Below are 15,795 nucleotides of genomic sequence, written 5' to 3'. Positions count from 1 at the left end.
CCTGGAAAGGGTTAATAAACCGGGTGGCTCCTTGGAGGCAAGGATTCTGAGGCTCCGTCTAACATACTTTGGACATGTTGTGAGGAGAGACCGGTCCTTTGAGAGGGACATCATGCTTGGGAGGGTGGAGGGACAGCGCAGGAGAGGAAGGCCCTCTATGAGGTGGATTGATTCAGTGACTGGGATAATTGAGATGGGAGTGTGGGAGACAGTGTGATTGGCACAGGATGGCACAGGACAGAGTGGAGATTAGGGCTGTTGCGCTATGAGTCGCAAGTGACTCGACGGCACATAACAACAACAACAACAACAAACCCCTAACCCACCTCAGTCTTCCATCTTTTGCAGCACTGCATAAATAATTGTTTTATTTTGTTTGGGTTTTTTTTTTTCCTTATAGCCAAGTATTCAGGCTAGCACAGATAAAGTTTTGAATGAATGGGATGACTCTTTGGTGCTTTTCAAAGTACTTCATCCTCCTGAGTGTCTTTATAAGAAGGTGGTTTGGGGTTTGTTAGCCTCTTGGTATGTGGTAAATGGGCACGTTCTGAACACAGGGTGAGAAGATGAGATCCCTTGGTTGTTAGACTTTGTTTTTCCACGTTTTCCACTCCCATAGGCCACGGAAGGTGCTGTATTAAGGAAAGTGACGATCCTCTATGGCAGAGCTCACACTAGTGAATTGCTTGAAACTTTCTAGTGCAGGCTCCGTCTGGGAAAAGGAGCAGAACTGAGTGGGGTAGCAGGCTTGTGGGGCAGAGTTGAAGAGTTCTCCAGGGAGGTTCCACAGAAGCGGTCATTCTGAAAAATCTGATAACTTACACTCCTATAAATACTCCTTGTACGCCTTTTCTACCATTTGGAAAATGGAGACTCTCTTGGTAATAAAAACCTTGCCTATCTTCCTGCTGGTCCCTTCTGCAAAGCTTTTTTGGACATGGTTATTTCTAAGAAGGTATACTTTTGCTCCATTAGCTCTAAAATGCACTGTGTGACATTGTATATTTGTATGTATGGACATGTATTCATGCGTAGGAGAGTGTGTGTGTGTGTGTGTGTGTGTGTGTGTGTACTCGCACATGTGTGCTGCATGCGTGCCACACATAAGAACATAAGAGGTAGGATCAAGAATTACAGGAAGTGACTATAGGGAAGATCATAGGGAAGAAGTGGGAAGAGAATGATTACATCATCATTGAAGTTGTGCTGTCTCCTTGAGTCGACTACAACTTACGATGACCCCATGAATAATGGATCTGAACTCTGTCCTATCCGGTGCCATCCTCATCAGCTCTGACAAACTTAAGCCCACCATTACAGTCACTGTGTCACTTCATCTCTTTAAAGGCCTTCCCCTCCTTTGCTGACCCTCTATTCTTCCGAGCAAGATGTCTTTTCCCAAGAACTAACCCCTCCCAACAACAGGACTAATGTATGTGGGACAAAGTTTCACCATCCTTGCCTCCAAGGAGCACCCCAATGGCACTTTTCCCCCAATTCGTCATGGATATTATAATGAATGCTACAAAACAAAATGCGCAGGTCTGCTTTGTAAACATTTACTCAATCATTCGCTTTAAAAAAAAAACCCCTGCCTGTTCTTGGACCCCTGTACCTGTCAGTTTCTGTCCTCTCCTTTGCTGTCTGGCCTGGCATCCAGCTCATCAAGTCTGTGCTGACCATGAGCCGAGGTTGGCTGAAGACCAAGTACATTAGTACATTGGTCAACTTCCTTGATAAAGTAGCTTTTTAGGAAAAGCCTCTTCCTGGGAATCACCTTGCAAATTCAACAAAGTGAATCTTTGTTGTTATATTCTTCTATTGTTATATCTCCTGTAATATTGATTTTAAACAGGAATACATGGACAATTTGGTAAGAAGATCTTAGGGAATAATTTTAATATTCTAAACAGGCAACGAAGTAAAAGCAAGGAAAGTAAAAAGGATGTTAGCCCCAGGCTCTCCGTATTACCCTTGCTCTTGAGTCATTTCTGCCTAGTAGTGACCCTGCATCCTGCAGAGCAGAGCGACTCCGTAGAACTTTCTTGGCTGTAACTGATGTAGAGGGAGTTTAAGGGTTTTCTTCTGTGGTGCCTTTGAATGGATTTTAACTGCTGTCTGTCACATTTTTGTTGTTGTTATTGTTAGATGCTGTCAAGTAGACAATAACTCATTGCATTACTGTAATAACAAATTTTGCCTTGCATTGCGTCATCCTTACTTACCCTTACCTCCACGCCCAAGACGTTTGTTGCAATCACCGTGTCAATCCATCTTGCTGAGGGTCTTCCTCTCTTCACTGACCATCCACATTTCCCCGCATGATACCTTTTTCCAAGTTCTGGCCCCACTTGACAATATAAAGTATGTGAGATGAAGGTTTGCTGTTCTTGCCTATAAGAAGCCCCTTGGTTGCACTGTCTGTAGAAGCAGCTAGTCACAGACCAGTTATTTTACCCAGGGACCTTTTCCACATCCATTGCTTTCAACCTTGGTCCCATATCTTTCTGCTTCCTTTGGGCTCACTCTTTCCTGAGACTGATCAGGGCTTTATGTCAGCTTCTATTGGCCAGGGCTCAAGAGAAGGCCTGGATTCCTTCTTGCACACTTTACAATTATCGGAAATTATTTTTAAAGTGAAGGCATTTTAGGCGGTACAATGGAGAAAAGGACTGTGAAGTCTAAATTAATGACACAGATCATAGTTATTTGAAAATCAGTTTTTCCATCAGCATGACCACTTTTAGATATTTGTTTGTTGTTGTTATTATGTGCCGTAAAGTCTCTTGCGACTCATAGTGACCCTATGTACAACAGCCCTAAACCCTGCTCTATCCTGTGTCAATTGCATTGCCTCTGACACACCCATCCCGATTACCCCAGTCACTGAATCAATCCACCTCATAGAGGGTCTTCCCCTCCTGCGCTGTCCCTCCACTCTACCCAGCATGATGTCCCTCTCTAAAGACCTGTCTGTCCTTACAACATGTCCAAAGTATGTCAGACGAAGCCCCAGAATCCTTGCCTCCAAGGAGCAGCCTGGTTTAACACTCTCTTGGATGAATCTGTTTTCTTGGCAGTCCATGGTACATTCAATACTCTTGTCCAGCACCACAGCTCAAAGGTGTCAATTCTTCTTCTATCCTCCCTAGTCATTGTCCAACTCTCTGAGGCATAACAAGTGATTGCAAAAACCATGGCCTGTATCAGGCGCACCTTAGTCTCCAGAGAGACACCGTTGCTCTTGAGTACTTTAGAGAGTACTTAGAGAGGTCCCTAACTGCAGACTTTCCCATCACAATACGTTTTTTATTTCCTAGATATTTGAGGTTTTTTAAATTTTCAAGACTGATGATTACATTTCTAGGATGTTCTTGGCATCCTTCTGTGTCTGTCTTACAATCTAAAGAAACATTGAGATGGACAAGGAAAGGGTCAGTGGTTTAGATTAATTTAGATAAATTTGGGTAGAAGGAACCTTTAGTTATTAATCCTAGAGTACTGTCCATACATTTGTCCAAAGAATACACAGAAGAATGTTGCAGTATGATTTGGGTTAGCAATATTGTGTGCTGTATCTGTGCACATATATAAGGGTAGAATTAAGCAAATAATAACAACATCGAGAGACCTCTGTTGGCCTAGTGGATAGAAAGTGATGCTACCAAACCAGAGGTGGGTGATTTTAATCTTCAGCCCTCAGGCCTGGTTTTAATTGTTTTGGTAAGTGTTTATAGCACTGGTCTTTACAGAGGTAACTTGTTGTTGCCGTGATACTGTCACACTGTGACACTGATGTGTTAAATGTGAAAATGGTTACCCAGGGTGGACAGTGTTTGGTCGAGCTCCCCGAATAAAACAAGCTTGGAAGCAGGAGTGACATCCACTTCCAAAATGGCTTGCCTCTGGGAACTCTATAAATGTGAAGAAACGACAAAAGTTATACAAGTGTTCAGGTCTTTCATTCAGAGGGTCATTCTGAGTCGTCTACTACTTGACAGCATTTAACAACAACAATATTAAGCAAATAATCTCCAATTCATACCATGAAGTCTATGTAAGTTTGAAAGAATAAGAAAGAACTTACATGAATATAGTGCAGCATGGGTCAGGTTTCGTTCTCTGTTTGCTATGAATTGGAACTTACACAATGGCCTTTCACAGCAATGATATGTATCCTGGTATAGAAAGGAATCCATGACATTAGGTGAAAAAAATTAAAATTGTAAAAATATATAGTACCACTTATGTGTTTATAAACCAAACGCATTTAATTATCTGCATACCAAGGCAAAGTCAGTGCCATCAAATCGACTCCAACTCATGGGGACACTTCCTTGGGCTTCTGAGACTATAAATCCTTATAGGAGAGCATTGTCCAGTATTTCTTACTTGGAGTAACTGATGGATTTAAACTGATTATCTTTTAGTTGCAGTTTAACATTTAATCTACTTATGCCACCAAGGCTCCCTAGATCTCTAGTGGCTTGGTGATAAGGAGTTGTGCTGCCAACACAAAGGTGAGCAATTAAAATCCACTGACTGCTCCTCAGGAGAAAGATGAGCAATCTCCTTCCATGCAATTTACTGCTTCTGAAAACCCACTAGAGAGTCAGCTTCGACTCAGTAGTATAAATATGTATACCTATTGCTTTATGTTAGGAGTGGCATCCGCTTTCTAAACAACATGCCTCTAGGAACTCTATGAACTTTGATAAATAAAGATAGTTATAGAAAGTCTTCAGGCCTTTTGCTCACAGGGTCGCTATGAGTCGTGCTCAACTCAACAGCAATCAACAACAACATTGTTTTATATATAAAGCAAAATCAGTTTTTGATGCTGGCAACTATGCCACTAGTATTTCAGACATCAGCAGGGTCACTGATGGTGGACAGGTTTCAGCAGAGCTTCCAGACTTAGACTAACTACGAGTCTGGATTGTCCATCCACTTCTGTAAGAAAAGGCCTTTTTTTAAAAAAACCTATGAATAACAGAGGGAAATAATCAGTTACAGTACTGGAACTGGAGTCCTTCAGATTGGAAGACACTAAAAAAATTAGGAGTAACAAATGTAAATAGCCATTATTAAATTATAACATGAAATGTACAAAGTATGAAACTGGGAAAAATTGGAAATTGTCAAAAGTGAAATGGAATGCATAAAGATCAAAATCCTAGGTATTAGTGAGCAGAGATTGACCACTTTGAATCAGTCACATGATTTTTATGGCAGGAATGACAAATTGAGGGAAAATGGAGTTGCACTCATATTAGAAAAGAAACAAAAACACAGCAAGCTAATTTTTCAAGATCTGTCCTGAAGCACAATGCTGTGAATGATGAGATACTAAATTAAAGATGGCCTGTTGATATAATTATTTTCGAATATACTCACCAACCACTAAAGCTAAAGATAGAGAAATTGAAGACTCCTACCAACTTTTGCAGCCTGAAATTTAAACAAGCATCCAAGATGCATTAGTAATAATTGGGACTGGAATACAAAAGATGGAAACAAAGAAGGGCTGATAGTTAGAAAACATGGACATGGTCACAGAAATAAGGCTAGACACCGAATGATGGAACTTTATACAATAAATGATAGAGATATTGCAAATACCTTTAAAAAAACATTAACAATACACTTGTAGAAAGGATACAACTCTGATGCACACCTGTTCCCACAATAGCCTATTGCTATACGTAGGTTCTGCACGAGAGAAAGTTAGTGTGGTGGGATATCCAATGCCAACCATAATGTGTTGTGATCTATGTTAATAAAACATAGATAAATTAACTGCTAATATTCTTTATTTTCAGTCAAGACCCATATGACATCAGCAATGATGTTCAGGGAAGATCCTCAAAAAGATGGATTGACACAGGGATTAATGGGCTCAAACATTTCAGACATGATGAAGATGACACAGGATAGCACAAGGTTAAGATCCATTGTTCCTAAGGTTGACTTGTAACCAATTCCATGTCTCTTAACAATGATACACATGTATCTCACCTGATGTACTTCACAGGAATCATATTGGATGCACCTGTGGAAAGAGTCAATGGACTAGCTCAATATTAGAAGTCAAAACAAAGGCACGAGCTGACTGTGGAACATATTATCAAATACCTATGTGCAAGATCAAATTAAAGTAAAAGAAAATTAGAACAAGTCCACAAGGACCAAAATATGACTTTGAGTCTATCCCACCTCAATTTAAAAACTCCTAAGAATAGATTAGAGACACTGAGTGCTAACATTCAGAGTTGTGGGATGACATCACAGATATCCATGAAGAAGGCAAAAAGTGATTATAAACATAGGGTAGAAGAAAAAGACAAGATAGAAAACTGTCTCCCACTTCAGTTTTGCTTTTCAGAAGTACTTTGCTTAATTGAGGTTTCTTTCTTTGCGTGTAAACTTGCCAATTATTGCCTTTTCTATTTCTTAAAAAAAATGAATTTGGTATCTGTATTGGGATTGTGTTAAACACGTACATTGCCTTTGGTAGGATTGTCATTTCTGCTGTATTGAGTCTTCCTATCCATGAACAGGAAACATGTTTTCATTTGTTTAGGTCTCTTATTGTTTCTCATAGTATAGTTTTGTAGTTTTCTTTATAAAGGTCTTTTGTGTCTCTAGTTATGCTTATACTCAAGTATCTTGGTTTGTGTCATACCATCTCACCAAAGTAGCAGTGACAAAATTTAACAGATTATTGTAGAAATAGAAAGATAACTAGTAAGATTTGTATAAAAACCCAAAGGGTGGAGAGAACGGGGAAGGGGGACTGAAGGTAGGATTGGAGGGAAATCATGAAGTAGTCGAGTTTGATGGGCAGAGGGAGGGCCTGAAGGAATTAAGAAAGATCCAGTGGAGACTTGAAAAGATGGGGTGACAGAGGGCACAGATCAGCATCATGATTGTTTTTGTTGTAGCTGAGTGTCATCAAGTCAGAATTAATTCCTAACTGCCCCTCCAGAGGGTTTTCAGAGGCAGTTAATTGTAGGGGAGGAGATTGCCTGTCTTTCTCCTGCAGAACAGCCAGTGGATTCGCACTGCATACATTTGAGATGGTAGCACAGGTTCTTGGCACTAGGACACACAAAAAAGTTGAGGTTTAAGTTATTTCGTTTCACTTGGATCCACAATAAGCATCCAGAATATCAGCCTTCAAGAAATCAAAAGATGTATTGTATTGGGAAAAATCTGTTTTCAAGCACCTCTCCAAAATGCTAAAGAGCAAGGTGAGAGTTTACAGACTAAGGTGTGCCTGATTCAAGTCATGTTCTATTCAGTTACTTCCTGTGCATCTGAAAGTTGAACAGTGGAATTAGGTAACAAAAGAAGATTCAATGGCACGTATTGCAAAAAAAAACCCAAACAAGTCTTCCTTGGTAGAAATGCAATCAAGGTTCTCCTTAGAGGCAAGGACGTTGTAACTTAGTCTCTTTGGTCATGTTGTCAAGAGGGTCCAGTCTTTGGTAAAAGACATCATGCCTGGAGATGTGGAGTGTCAGGGAAAGAGAAGAAGATACACAAAAAGAGGAATTGACACAATTGATTGTAACAATGGTTTGATATTAGATTGTGAGGATGGTGCAAGATAGGGCAAAGTTCAGATCTATTGTTCATAGGGTCATTATGAGTCACAGTCAATTTGATGACACCTAGTTACAATGGCAAAGTATATAAATTGTCAGAAATTTCTATAAAGAATATGAGTAGGGATAGTTTCTAGTTAGGAGAATATAAATGAGGTCTGGACATTAGTTGAAGTCTATCTATCTTTCTCTAGTTTCAAGAAAAATTTTTATGTAATTTGTGTATTACTTTAAAAATAATTATATACATATTTATACACATAATTATATATATTCATGTTTAGGTATACATGCATCCTTATTTTGTATATTTTTAATAGAGAGTGTATTCTGAGGGAATATTTAATGAAGTTCTGAGAAAATACTCAGGTAATCAAAATAATCTAAAAGCTGCACAGGATCTACTTTTTCTCTAAGTGAGTTACATTTTCCAGTCAGGGTAATGTTTAATTTAAGATACAAATCAAAGCTACTTGGATACAAATCACCAGCTGTTTCTAAATAGATGTGAAGCAGAATAAGTTATTTGGAAAAAAGTTCATTGCTCAGGAATTTAATTTCATTCCAAACAATTTGAACTCTTAGCAAATACTCAACACTGGCAGTGGAATAACCAGAGAAGAGAGCTTGGCTCCTGACTCAGTAGATTTTTGGATCCCATGGGGAAAGTCAAGCATGTAGATTTCTATCACTTACTTGTAAATCCTTTCCACAGTATTAAGCTAAATGAAGTATCTGGGTGGGATGTGAATTCAGATGGTGTGAGTGAAGAATAAATACTGATCTTTTTTTTTAATTTTTTTTTTTTTTACAAATACTGATCTTAAGGAAGCATGAATATTTTCATTAGGATCATGTAAGGTGGATTTTGGGGTCCAGGATAGATTGAGGGGAAACAAAAGTGGGAGGACTAATGGAACGGAAAAGAGAAAGAAAGGTTTGGCCTACATGTTTTTAGACTGATATAGAGTTCATTTCAGCAAGTCAGTAATATTTGAGTTGAGTTGACAATATTAGATATAAGAAATGCCAAAGATCTGCAAGAAGGACAATTTTATGTGGTTACTTTTAATAACTAACATTTATTGAACACTTAGTATGTTCTACTAACTTTGTTGATTACTTTGTATCTCATTTAATCTTTACAGTAACCCTTCAGGTTAATGAGTCATATTCTTATAGTTTAGATAATGTTATGCTTCTCATTTTGTGCATGGGAAAAATTGAAAGTCAGAAAAGATAAATCCCTTATGCAATATTATTAAACCTGATCTTATTAGTTCCTAAAACATTTTGTTTTAACCATTATAAAAATACTACATAAAGGTAGTGTATAAAACCATTATTGTAGAATGAGTACAAGAATGGGGGGGAGGGTGGAAGCAGAGGGATGAGGATATGCAGGTGAATGGAGGATATCTCATGAAGTTGTACATTTTGATGGGTGGGGGTTGAGAAAAATTGGAAGAATCTGTTCTGGAAAAGAATCTATTAGAATTTTGTAAATAAAGTTTTATATACACACAAACACACATATATACATATATACACACACATATACATACATACACACATATATACACATACATACACACACACACACACACACACACACACACACACACAAAGATCTCTTGGTTTTCTCTTGAAAGGGATATTAAGTGTTTTCAGAGGTTGTCTAAAGAGAAGGAAATGGCACATGGGGTGACAGAGCCATAAGCATCTCTCTGAAAGAGCCAGAGGGTGTAAGAATAGCATAGCCCTTCACTGCCCCAGAGCATAAAGCAGATAAAGAGTCCATAACCCAGCCCCATGGTGCCTCTGGAGCCACAACAACAACAAGAAGTTCATTTATTTATTGTTGATTCACAATTGCGGTATCAACAATGGGGCTTATTAGGAAAGTAAGTTGGAAAGTAGAGGAGGTGAAGAATATCATCTAGTGTAAATCCAAGTTTTAGCCAAACAGTCCCAAGGCACAATTCTTCAATTAGACCAAGCTCTGGTTTCAGATCAGCAGTCAAACCAAATCATCTAGCATTGTGAGCAGTTATAAGTGTCAAGCATCTGACAAGAACAACAAAAACCTTTAACTGTGGCCAGCACAAATGCAATAAGCCTCAGGTCACACCTTGCCACAGTTTCTCCACAGCAGTGCCACAATCTTTCCACCACCATCACCAGGCTCTCATTCTCACAAGGGTCTTGTTCCAGTCTCCCTCAAGTCTTGCCACCACAAATTTTTCCTGCCTCAATTCTTACTGCCCAGTGTGGGAAGCAGTCTTTCTCTTTTTTAAAGATTTTTTTTTCTTCATGAAGTGGATTGATTCAGTGACTGGGATAATCAGGATGGGAGTGTCAGAGAGTGCGATTGGCACAGGACAGAGCAGAGTTTAGGGCTGTTGTACATAGGGTCACTATGAGTCGCAAGCGACTCGACGGCACATAACAACACCACCACAATATATATAGTGTTCCACGCTATCCTCCATTCACATTGTGTTTCATACAATCATTATGGTTCAACATATTTTATAAAATTAATCAACAATGAACTATGCCCATCATTGCCCTGTCTTTTCAAATCCCCACCAGATATTTCCCATTTCCTTTACCCACCCTTCCCTCTAGCCATCAAATTGGGCAACCCTATGATTATGCCCTGCCCATTCTCACTCTTCTGCTCCTACCCTTCTACCCTTGGATCCTCATACACATTTTAGTAGTCTTCTATTTCTACAATCAATAATAGTCTCATACAGTATTTGTCCTTATGGGACTGAGTTAGTTCACTCAGTACAAGGCTCTTCAGTCCCTTCCAAGTTGTGTAGTAATTTTCAAAATAATTTCTCCGGAGTATTCCATTGCGTGAATATATTTGTGCTGTTTCCATGTTATTGTGATGCTGCATGAGTCTGTTATGAAGATTGGGGAAATCTCTATTTATATCTCAGTCCTAATTTTCTCACAGTATATTCCAACGAGTGAAATAGCTGGGTCATATGGAATTTCTATGTTCAAATTTTTGAGAAAGAGCCAAACTGCCTTCCAGAATGGTTCTACCATTTTATAATCCCACCAACAATATATGAGTTCCAATTTCTCCACATCCTCTCCAACATTTATTGCTTGCTGTCCTATTAAACATTGTCTCTGTTCCTGGAGTGAGATGGTATTTCATTGTAGTTTTGATTTGCATCTCTCTTATTGCTGGTATTTTTCAGCATTTCTTCATGTGTCTGATGGCCATCTTAATGTCTTCCTCTGTGAAAGTTCTTTCCATGTCTTTTGCCCGTTTTATAATTGTATTATCAGTCTTTTTCTTGTGGAGGCCCTCTAATATTCTGTAAAATTCTCTTATGAGATCCTTATCTGACACGGTATTGCCAAATGTTTTTTCCAGTCGGTAGACTTTCTTTTCACCCTATTGGAAAAAAGTTTTTGATGCACACAGAGATTTAATCTTTAGAGTGTCCCATTTATCAAGTTTATCCTCTCCTGGTTGTGCATTTCTGACTATATTTGTCAGTCTTTTTATATCATAGTCTAGGCCTTCTAATTTACTTTGTCTCTTATAATCTTTATGGTTTTGGGCTTCACTCCTCATTCTCTGATCCACCTTGAGTTGATTTTTGTGTATGGGGAGAGGTGTGCATCCTGCCTCAGCTTTTTGCAGGTAGTAGTCCGGCGCAGGAGAGGAAGGCCCTCTATGAGGTGGATTGATTCAGTGACTGGGATAATTGGGATGGGAGTGTCAGAAACAGTGCGACTGGCACAGGACAGAGTGGAGTTTAGGGCTATTGTACATAGGGTCGCTATGAGTCTCAGGCGACTCGACGGCACATAACAGCAACAACAACAGTCCATTTTTACCAGCAACATATGTTGAAGACGTTGCCATTTCCTCATTTGATAGATTTTGTTTCCTTGACCATATATAAGTTTTCTATTTCTAGGTTCTCAATTCTGTTGCCTTGGTCTATATGCCTGTCATTGTATCAGTATCATGCTGTTTTGAATATTACAGCTGTGTAATAGGTTTTAAGATCAGGGAGTGCTATGCCTCCTCCTTCATTTTTGTTTTTCAGGAGTTTTTGCTTTTTGAAGTTCTTTTCTTCTCTAAATAAAATTGCCAATTTCCTTTTCTATCCCTTTAAAAATGAATTTGATATCCATATTGAGACTGCATTAAACATATAGATTTTTTTGGGTGGAATTGTAATTTTCACTATATTGAATCTTTCTATCCATGAACAGGAAGCATTTTTCCATTTGTTTTGGTCTTTTATTATTTCTCACAGAAGTGTTCTGTAGTTTCCTTTGTAAAGCTCTTTCGTGTCTCTAGTTAGGTTTATTCCTAAGTATTTAAATTTTCAATTGGCTGTTGTAAATGTTATTGCTTTCTTAGTGTCATTATCTGTGTTTCCTTTGTTACTGTAGAGGAATCCCACTGATTTTTTTTATACTGATCTTGTATCCTGCCACTCTACTAAAAGAGTCTACTAACTAACATTTTTTTTTCTTAAGTCCTTGGGGTTTTCTGTGTATATTATCATATCATCTGCATATTATTATTGTTGTTGTTGTTATGTGCTGTCGAGTCACCTGCGACTCATAGCAACCTTATGTACAACAGCCCTAAACCCTGCTCTATCCTGTGCCAATCTTATTCTTTCTGACACACCTACCCCTATTACCTTCAGTCACTGAATCATCAAGGGTCTTCGTCTCTTGTACTGTCCCTCTACCCTCCCAAGCATGACGTTCCTCTCCAAGTACTGGTCCCACCTTGCAACATGTTCAAAGTATGTAAGATGAAGCTTAAGAATTCTTTTCTCCAATGAAGCAGCCTTGGTCTCACCCTCTCTAGGGAAGACTTATATATAACAACAGTTTAACCATCTTTGCCATTCTGGATCCCTTTTATTTCCTTCTCTTATTGTATTGCCCTACCAAATACTTTCAATATGACATTGAATAGGAGTGGTGACAGTGGACATCTTTGTGTGGTTTATAAGGAGAATACTTTTAGTCTTTTTCCATTGAGAATAATATTGGTTCTTGGTTTTGCATATATACTTTTCACTATGTTGAGGAAATTCCCTTTTATTCCTATTTTGCTGAGTGTTTTAATCACAAATGCGTCTTGGATTTTGTCAAAGGCCTTTTCTGAATCAAGTTCTAGGATCCTGTGGTTCTTATTTGCCTTGTCAATGTGATGAATTACGTTAATTGTTTTTCCTATGTTGAACCATCCTTGAATGCCTGTTATGAATCCCATTTGGTCATAATGAATTATTTTTTTTTTTGTATGCTATTAGATTATATTGGCAGGAACTTTTTTTAAAGGATGTTTTTGTCTATATTCATGAGAGATATTAGTCTGTAGTTTTCTTTTTTGGTCATATCTTTGTCTCGTTTTGACTCATAGACTCTGGGAGTTTTCTTTCTTTTTTTATGTTTTGAGATAATTTAAGTCTATTTTCTCTGAATTTTTTGGTAGAACTCAATCATGAAGCCATCTGGTCCAGGATTTTTCTTATGGGGAAGTCTTTTTATGAAGTATTTAATTTCTTCTTTTGTGATGGATCTATTCAAGTGTTCTATATCTGTTTGTGTCAATCAGGATAAGGTATAAGTTTCAAGAATTTCTCCAATTCCTCTTAGTTTTCTAATTTGTCAGAGTATAGATTTTCATGGTATTCTGATATTTTCTATTTAATTTTATCTGGTTCTGTCATAATGTCATCTCTATCATTTCTTAATTATATTTTTATTCTCTTTTTGCTCCTTTTGTTAAGTTTGCCAATTGTTTGTCAATTTTGTTGACCCTTTCAACAAAACTCCTCCCCCATGGGAATAAATATGCATCCCTTCCAGTTAGTTGGCCAGGAAGTCATCCCCCAGATTTCTTGGCGATACCCAGTAAGTACATCCAGGGCAGCATTTGTTTGTTGAAATATGTCAGTCGGTATTCCATCAATCCCTGGGGCCTCGTTTTTTTTTGCCAATTCCTTCAGAGAAGCCTATATTTCCTCCTTTGTTACCATTTCCTTTTGACCATATGTCATTTAATGAAATTCTTCTGTGTCAGCCTATTCTTTATGGTACAATGATTCTGTATATTCTTCCCATCTTCTTTTAGTACTTCCTGGATCATTAAAACTCTGCCCCTATAGCATCCTTAAGTATTGCAACTTGAGGCTTGAATTTGTCCTCCTATTTTTTTTTTCCTAGTGTTTGTTCTTATGAGACTGAGTTAGTTCACACAGCATAATGATCTCCAGTCTCTCCCAAGTTATATAGTATTTTTTTTAAAAAAACCATTTCTCCTGAGTGCTGCATACTATTCCATCATGTGAATATACCACAGTGTCTCTACATAGTCCATTATGGTTGGACATTTGGTCTATTTCTATGTTCTCGCTATTGTGAATAATGCTTCTGTGAACACTGGTGTGCAAATCTTTGTGTCTCCCTTCTAATTTCTTTGGTGTGTTTTTATAGCTGTGAAATAGCTAGGTCATATGGAATTTGTATATTCAGCTTTTTGAGGAAACATCAAACTGCCTTCTAGAGTAGTTGTATCATTTTACAACCCACTAACAGTGTATGAGAGTTCCTACCTGGGCACATCCTCTCCAACATTTATGGCTTACTCTCCTGTTAAACTTGACCATTGCTACTACAGTGTGATGATATCGCATTGTTTTGAATTACACCTCTCTTATTACCAGTGATTTTGAGCATTTCTTCATGTGTCTGTTGGCCATCCAAATATCTTCCTCTGTGAAAAGTCATTCCATGTCTTTTGTCAGTGGTCAAGTTTATTTGGAGAGGAAAGAGGAATAAGAAAAGCATTTCTGTAAAAAAAATTATATATATATATATATAACGCATAGCACTCCCTGACCTCAAAACCTACTATACAGCTATAATAACAAAGACAATGTGGCACTGATACAATGCCAGTCACATAGACTAATGGAACAAAATCTGGAACCCAGAAATTAATTCATCTATTATTGCCGACTGATAACCTATAAAATAGGAAAATCACAACCTTTTCAACAAATAGTGCTGGCAAAACTGAACTACTACCTGCAGAAAGCTAAAGCAGGAGCCACATCTCACACCATACACAAAAATCAACTCAAGGTGGATCAGAGACCTAAAGATAAAGCCCTAACCCATCAAGATTATAAGAGACAAAATGAGACCAAGCTTAAAAGTCTTAGTCTATGGTGTAAAGAAGCTAACAAATACAGCCAGAAATAAACAAGCAAGAAAGTGTAAAATTGATGAACGGGACTTTCTAAAGATTAAATCCCTGTGCTCATGAAAAACTTACCGGATGAAAAGTAAACCTACTGACTGGGGGAAAAACATTTAGCAATGCCATCTCAGGAAAGGGTCACATAAGTTTACAGAATACTACAGGGCCTTCACAAGAAAAAGGCCCAATTACAAAAATGGGCAAAAGGCATGTTCGCCTTTTTGTAGTCCTCTATTTTTAGTATAGTACTTTTCTTTAAAAAAAGTATCTCATTTTTCAAATTCAATGTATTATCACATTTTAAATGGAAACTTATGTAAATTTAAAATTTACCCACAGGTTAACAACCCAGAGGTCAAGGTGGAACAGGAAAACAATCTCTACCAGAATTAAAATTTACTAAACCAAATCCACGGGAACCAAAATATGACTTTGAGTCTATCCCACCTGAATTTCAGAACCATCTCAAGAACAGGTTTGAGACATTAAACATGAATGAGAGAAGACCAGATGAGTTGTGGGAGGATATCAAGGATATCATTCAAGAAGAGTACAAACGTTCATTACAAAGACAGAAAAGGAAGAAAAGACCAAAATGGATGTCAGAAGAAACTCTGAATATTGCACTGGAGTAGAGAAGCCAAAACGGAAGAAAGAATTCAAGATACTAAAGAGCTGAACAGAAGATTTCAAAAGGCAACGCGGGATGACAAAGTAAATTATTACAATGAAATGTGCAAGGAGTTGGCATCAGAAAATAAAAAAAGACAGAACTCGCTCAGCATTTCTTAAACTCAAGGAATGGAAGAACAAATTCAAACTTCGAGTTGCTATAATCAAGGATGCTTTAGGCAGAATATTAAATGATCCAGGAAGTATTAAAAGAAGATGGAAAGAATATACTGAGTC

Source organism: Elephantulus edwardii, unplaced genomic scaffold (assembly GCF_000299155.1).
Source record: "Elephantulus edwardii isolate Elephantulus edwardi_28Jun2011 unplaced genomic scaffold, EleEdw1.0 scaffold00143, whole genome shotgun sequence".
Taxonomy (NCBI): Eukaryota; Metazoa; Chordata; class Mammalia; order Macroscelidea; family Macroscelididae; genus Elephantulus; species Elephantulus edwardii.
Note: the sequence above shows the minus strand (reverse complement) of the source record.